The sequence below is a fragment of the Meriones unguiculatus genome, chromosome 3 (assembly GCF_030254825.1).
Source record: "Meriones unguiculatus strain TT.TT164.6M chromosome 3, Bangor_MerUng_6.1, whole genome shotgun sequence".
Taxonomy (NCBI): domain Eukaryota; kingdom Metazoa; phylum Chordata; class Mammalia; order Rodentia; family Muridae; genus Meriones; species Meriones unguiculatus.
In genome coordinates, this window is record NC_083351.1 from 96991390 (window position 1) to 96998000 (window position 6611).

Consider the following 6611-nt stretch of genomic DNA (forward strand, 5'->3'; position numbering starts at 1 on the left):
GTTCAGAATGTTGTTTCTCAGATGACTCAACTGTCCTGTCTTAGAACTTGGGGTCATATTGAAATAAGGACCCACATGCACCCACTCAGCAGGAGCGATGTGTTTGATTAGTGGATATGTGCTTGTCAATCATGAAACATTATCGGTGTAATTCTTACTTTAATATTGATAGAGATCCTAAAGAAGTCATCTCAAACCTGAGCTTACTAATTTAATGTAGACTGTGAAAGGAAGGGCGATTAAAGCCTAAAAGGTAAAAATCAGTAACTTATAAATGAGTAAATGCCTCAGATGTGCCCAAAATTGTGTTTTTAGTCATGCTTAGTACACATGCAATTTATTTGTGGAAACAAGATGGGAGGGAAAGAACAATTATAGCTCTCATTTTATGGTCTTTTGTATATGCTACAGCTATTAAAGTGCATCCTAAAACACATACCTCAAACAAGTTTAGCATAAACCTTGCTTAATATGACATAAAAGTCCTGTGTGATCATATTTTTTTGAAAAGCTGGATTTGAAAAAAAAAATGAGTGCTAGAACTAAAGGTGATATATTTAAAGTACCTTTTGAAAAAAAAAAAAACAAAAGTGCCTTTTGCATGGCAGGATATCTCCAGGCTCAAGTAGCACCATCTATACCTTGGATATGTCTCAGACCCTACCAGAGTAAATTTCATGTTTCGTGCTATCCACAGTACAGAATAGGGATGTAAGGGGAAGTAACACCTGCTGGACATCTGCTGCTGTCTCACTCAGCTTCTAGGCCTTAGCTGGAGAACATCTACACACACACACACATACACACACACACACACAGACACACTCACGATGAATTTCCTGTCACACCTCACATGACAGTGCGATGTATTGACTTGTCCAGTGGAAGAGTCTCTAACTACATCCTAAATTTCTCAAAACTCAGAGAGGCAGATACCAATTACTCTGCCTTCAGTGTCTCCCTTTGTGACCTATTAGGATGCTGTGAATAGGGGACCCTGTACCTAACTAACCTGCCAATACCTGACTGGTATTGGATTTACATCATAGTTCAATTGGCCACATCCTTTCCCTGACTTTCAAATGTTATCCCCAGCAAAGCTGGGTTCAGGATGACCAGTCAAGGCCTGATTCCCAAGAAAAGTTTTAAGTAACAGGACAGAGTCGTCCAAGAGGCCAATCAGCACAGCAGGCTGAACTGTGCACTCTAAACACCAAGCTGCAGGAGCCACTCTGTGGTTCCACCATGCTAAGAAAGAAGCACTGCCTGAGGAGAACCCTGATCAGTAAGTATCCAGCCAGACCAGCCTCTCAGTCACCTTCCAGAGAAGGTGGAGCTTCTCTTAGCCCAGCTCCCTGTGCCAGCCCGGAGCCAACGTGCACATGGCAGCAGCTTGAGGTAATGAATGGGGCAACTGCAGATAGGGGTCACTTGCCCTTCGTCCTTTCAGCACAGGGCAGTATTGGGGGAAATGCTTCATAGAGGGCTCATCACATCAGCTCCTTAGGAATGGCCTCTGAATTGAAGGTTTACTAACTACCACATCTGGTCTAATGGTCAGGCCCTGCTTAATTAACTGGTGGTTAAACTCAGTTGACAAGTCACCTCGGGATAAATGCTTCCACTGGCCAATTCTTCCTCTTTCATCAAGTGAAAATTTGATAGTAAGTGAAAGAAGTGGGGAATGACGTGACTTAGGCAAGGTCAGGTTATCCTGATATGATACTCATCCCCTTCTCAAGCCTCTTCAGGCAAGTAAACCTTATCTCCTGACTTCTAAGAAAGTTCCTTTTTTCCTGCTGGGGGAGGATCTAGACCCATAATAAAGACACAACAAAATACAAAGCTACACATCCTGTGTAGCTTTTTGACATTGCAAACTCTACCTTGCCTTCCTTCCTAAGTGCCCTAGTGAGGAAGCAGCCCAAGCTTGGTCAGCTGCTCTTAAATGAGGCAATAATCATGGTTACTTGTCCCTTTCCTCATGGGTTACTTCATTCACAGATTCTGAAGGGCATCTCTCTCTACTGGAGGGCATTCACAGTTGTGGTACATTCTACGTATGGTACCATGGGAGTGAAGTGATAAACACTCACAGTAGATCAAAATGTGGAGAATAGCCTGTGAGGTACTGGTCTAAATGAACACCTGGGTGGCAACTCTTAGCCTCAGGGATCACAGGAGACAATGTAGAAAGGTTGCAGTAGCCAGATGAGGTGGATGTCTGCTGAAGCACTATTTGCTGGAAATGTCAGGACTGTTGCATGCATGACCACACTGTGACTGCCAACTATTCGGGAAATACTTGCACAAGCTAAAACCAGCATTCAACATGCCTAATTGTGTGAGGGTCTCATTGTGTCTAACCTTCAGTGGAACAGGAATTGTCAACTGATGGCTTTTGAGGAAGACAGACAGTTGGAGAGGCTTTCATGTTCCGGCCACTTGTTCTAAACATAGAGGAGGCAGTGGGTGCACTTGGTGTCATAAACAGAGAAGAAGACACCCACAAAATTGGAAGGGAATTGTGGTGTTAAGGGTGTGTAGTAATTGAGGTAAAAAATGGGGAGAGAGTTGAATAAAAAACAATTCAGATACTAAACTGTATTATACTCTAAAAAATATCAATTGAAATATATTGTTGGTTTTGGACATATCCAAACTTGACCTGTTTTAGCAGTGGTTCCTGCACTCTGGCTGTCATAGAGTTTACAGAGAGCCAGCATTGTTCCTGGAAGTCTTCATGAGGGAGCAAGAGAAGATTCACAGGCAGTTCAGATGCTGAGGACTAAGGAGCCCTGCATCAATGGGACATCAAGGAAGAAAAATAAGATTGCTCCCCAGAGTTGAGCTGCAGTCAGCCTCATCCTGTATCTTCCTCTTGGCTTTGCCATCAGTACAACAGGGAAAGATGAGCAGTTGCCTCCTCATCCTCCCTGTCTTATTATATGTGACACACTTGTCACAGCTGCATTGGTTCCTCATGCTCTCTAACAGGAAAACATGGTCCCATATTATTGGCCATTCACACCAACTGTGGACTCCCTTTGTAAACATTGTGCTTTGTAAACCCTCAAGGCAAAAATGTGGTCAGACCCCTGTTAAACTTTTTCCCTGATGTAATTATTCTCTTGGATGCTTAACTGCCTCTGTCTGCTAACCTAGGACTAGTCCTGGAAGCTTCTAACCTCTATACAATCTAATCTAGGTCTTGAAATTTTTCAGCTTCTGAGACTTCCTGCTGAATAAGCTCACCTTTTCTAGTTCTTCCTGAGCCCTGGCTGGCTGGTTCAACTCAGGTATTCTGGCCCAAACTCCTCTGCAAACTGACTGATTCAATCTGGCTTCCCTTTAAACCTCTGACTGAATTGCTCTGCTCCTCATACTAAATTTGGCAGTTTGTTCTGATCTTCTGGTACCTTGTCATTCTCTGGCTTAATCTGTCTTCACCCTTGTCTAACTTGTTCTCTCTCTCTCTCTGCAACCTCTCTCTGTACAAATGTAACTGCCTCCTCCCTTTCTCCCTTTGCACTGCTCTTCTAAGTTTTCTTTTCCTGTCTCTTCTGGTGAGAGTTGTGAGTATACTATCCTGACTCGTTCTGTAAATCTTTGTCTGATTGGTCACTTTTTCTGCCTCTCAGACATCACTTTCAAACATGGCTGCTTCCTTCAACCAATTAACTTTACCTTAATTATTTGGCAATAAAGGTGTGTAGTAAGGGCATGTCTGTATTACAGTAAGAGTGGTCATGTTACTGTATTAAAATCCCTCTGCCTCTTCCCACTTTCTGCTTAAGCTAAAAAAATTGGACAAAATTTAACTATTTCAACAGAAACAATCATCAATCACATAGACTTAATAGTCCAAATGTCTTTATGAAAATCCATTGATGCAATGATACTTTGTAACTGCTCTCCTGATCAAATGCTCATTTGTGCACCCAGGTTTTTCAATCTACCAGTCTGATGATCTGTCCTTCTTCAGTTGGTTTGTAAATCTGTCTCCATGCTGGGAGAATCAGCTTTCTGTGTCTCTTCCATCCTTGAATCATGCCTTTCATGGAAGCTTCTCTTATTCGGATGGGATCTTTATCACTTTTGATGGAACCCATAGTCTTTCATCACCTGTGAAAATATAGCCAAAACCTCTTTCCCGATGCAACACACTCCCTGTCTTCCAATCTGATGTGAAAAAGTCTTTAAAGTATACAGGTTATTCTAGCTCAGTAGTTTATTGCAATTTTTAAAAAATCTGTAGGGTTTTCTTTATAAATCCACACATAAACTCAACACTTACGCACTCATGTTATGTGGCAGTGAGCCAGGATACACATCAGTGATATAAAAGTATCTTTTATTTGCCAAACGTTATTGTCATTATCAGAGACTTGCTATTTTGGTAACGTAGGCTGAGTCCTGGAAACTTACAGCCTCCCAGCAAACTTATTTAGACCTAGAATGTTTTCAACCTTTAAGAATTACTGCTGAATAAGCTCACATTTCTAGCTCTTTCTGGACTCTGGCTGGCTGGTTCAACTCATCTGGTTCTGGCTCAAACTCCTCTCTAAGCTGACTGATTCAAACATCCTTCTCTCAACTTCTGACTAAATTTCGGCAACAGACCATTTGAGCATCAGGGCTTTCCAATATGCCAGTCTGATGAAGGATCTATACTTCTTCAGCTGGTTTTTAGGGTGTATTCATGTGGGAGGTATGGGGTATCTACATCTGCATTGTTTGCTATCTTTCTGCTTCTCTTCCTCAAGTCGTTCCTTTCATGTGGGAGTTTCTCTTATTTGTATTGTGTCTTTATTAATTTTGATGGAACTTGTAGACTTTCATGTTGCAGGATATTTGAACCCTTTGTGAACCCCAAAACTGTGAACTGTAAAACCCTTGTTTCTGTGGTTGAACCCCATCACATACCTTTAATCCAAGAACTTTCTGTTTATTGTAAACTGGTGATTATGATGTAGTTCCTCCAGCCCTAGCACACAACCTTTAATCCAAGAGCTTTCTGTACACAGGATTTAATAAAATTAACCCTAGATCAAGGGGTGGAGCAAAAAAACAGCTACCAGGGATTAAAGATTAGGAGGTTCTTTGAGTTGAGGGGTATTTAAAATAGCATAGAGAAGAAGAACAAGCTATTAGTTCAAGTTCTGGTTTTAGATTAGGCTTCAGCTCCTTAGCTCCCTGGGTTTTTCCACTTTAAGCTTGTAAGCTTTTGGCCTTGGGTTTTTTTGTTTGTTTGTTTGTTTGTTTGTTTGTTTGCCTTTTGCTCTTGGGATGTCAGTTGAGCTAGTGAGCCTTTTGGGTTTTTTTCCATCCAAACCTGAGCTGAGAAGGAAAGTTAGCTGGTTACTTTCTCTGTCTCTCTGAGCTAGCAGGTTTTCACCCAAGCACCTGAATCCTGAGTCTTTATTCTAAAATAGAATGGTTGGGATTGTGATTCTTTTAAACAACACTTTTATCCCCTGTGAAAATATAGTCAAGGGACATTTTGTTTTCTCCATCTATGTTGATTGGTGAAGAAACCTTAGAAGTGTGACAAATGTGGTAAGGCCCTTAGTTCACACTTACCTCTTTCAACACACCAGAGACTTCATACTGGAAAAATCCCTACCAGTGTAAAGAATGTCATAAGGCCTACTACACACTCCTCACTTTTTATACATGAGAAAAATCATACTAATGAAAAACCTACAAGTGTGGGGAATGTATCAAATCATTTTACTATCCTTCAATGCTGAAGCAGCAGTATGAATATATTCTAGAAAGAAACCCTACAAGTATGAATAAAGTTGTAAAGCTTTTTATGATCCTTCATTCCAAAAGAAACATCAAAGAGCATATACCATGTGTGTCTTTCTGCTTCTAGGTTACCTCACTCAGGATGATCTTTTCTAGTTCCATTCATTTGCCTGCAAATTTCATGATTTCCTTGTTTTTAATTGGTGAGTAGTATTCCATTGTGTAAATGTACCACAATTTTTGGACCCATTCCTCCACTGAGGGACATCTAGGTTGTTTCCACATTTTGGCTATTACGAATAAAGCTGCTATGAACATGGTTGAGCAAATGTCCTTGCATAGTTTAATATATTTCAGATATATGCCTAGAAATGGTATAGCTGAATCTTGAGGTAGCACTACTCCTAATTTTCTGAAAAAGTGCCAGATTGATTTCTTTCTTATAAGTGGATATTAGACATATTGAAAGAATCAGACTAACTTTGTAACCTATGTTTCTTTTAATTGCCTTTTAACTAATATTTGCAAGTTTTAGGCCCATGTTAATTAAAGCCTCTTAGTGCTTCTCCAGAGAACCGAGGAATGTAAAAGTTCCTGACATTAGCCATCTGTGAGGGCAGAGATAAGGAAGAGAACAAGCAGAGATCTCTACTAAATGGAGAAAAAATCACCGGCTGGTGCCAGTGAGATGGGCTTTGTTTGGAAACTGGGCCAAATGGCCCCAATCCTTCTCCTGACCTTAGACCCAAAGCCTGTAACCCCCACTCCTCAGAACAGACGTGGGATGAGTTAATCACCCTCCCACATTTAACTGTGGATGGCAGGAAATTCCAAACTGACTTGAAGATCAGATATTT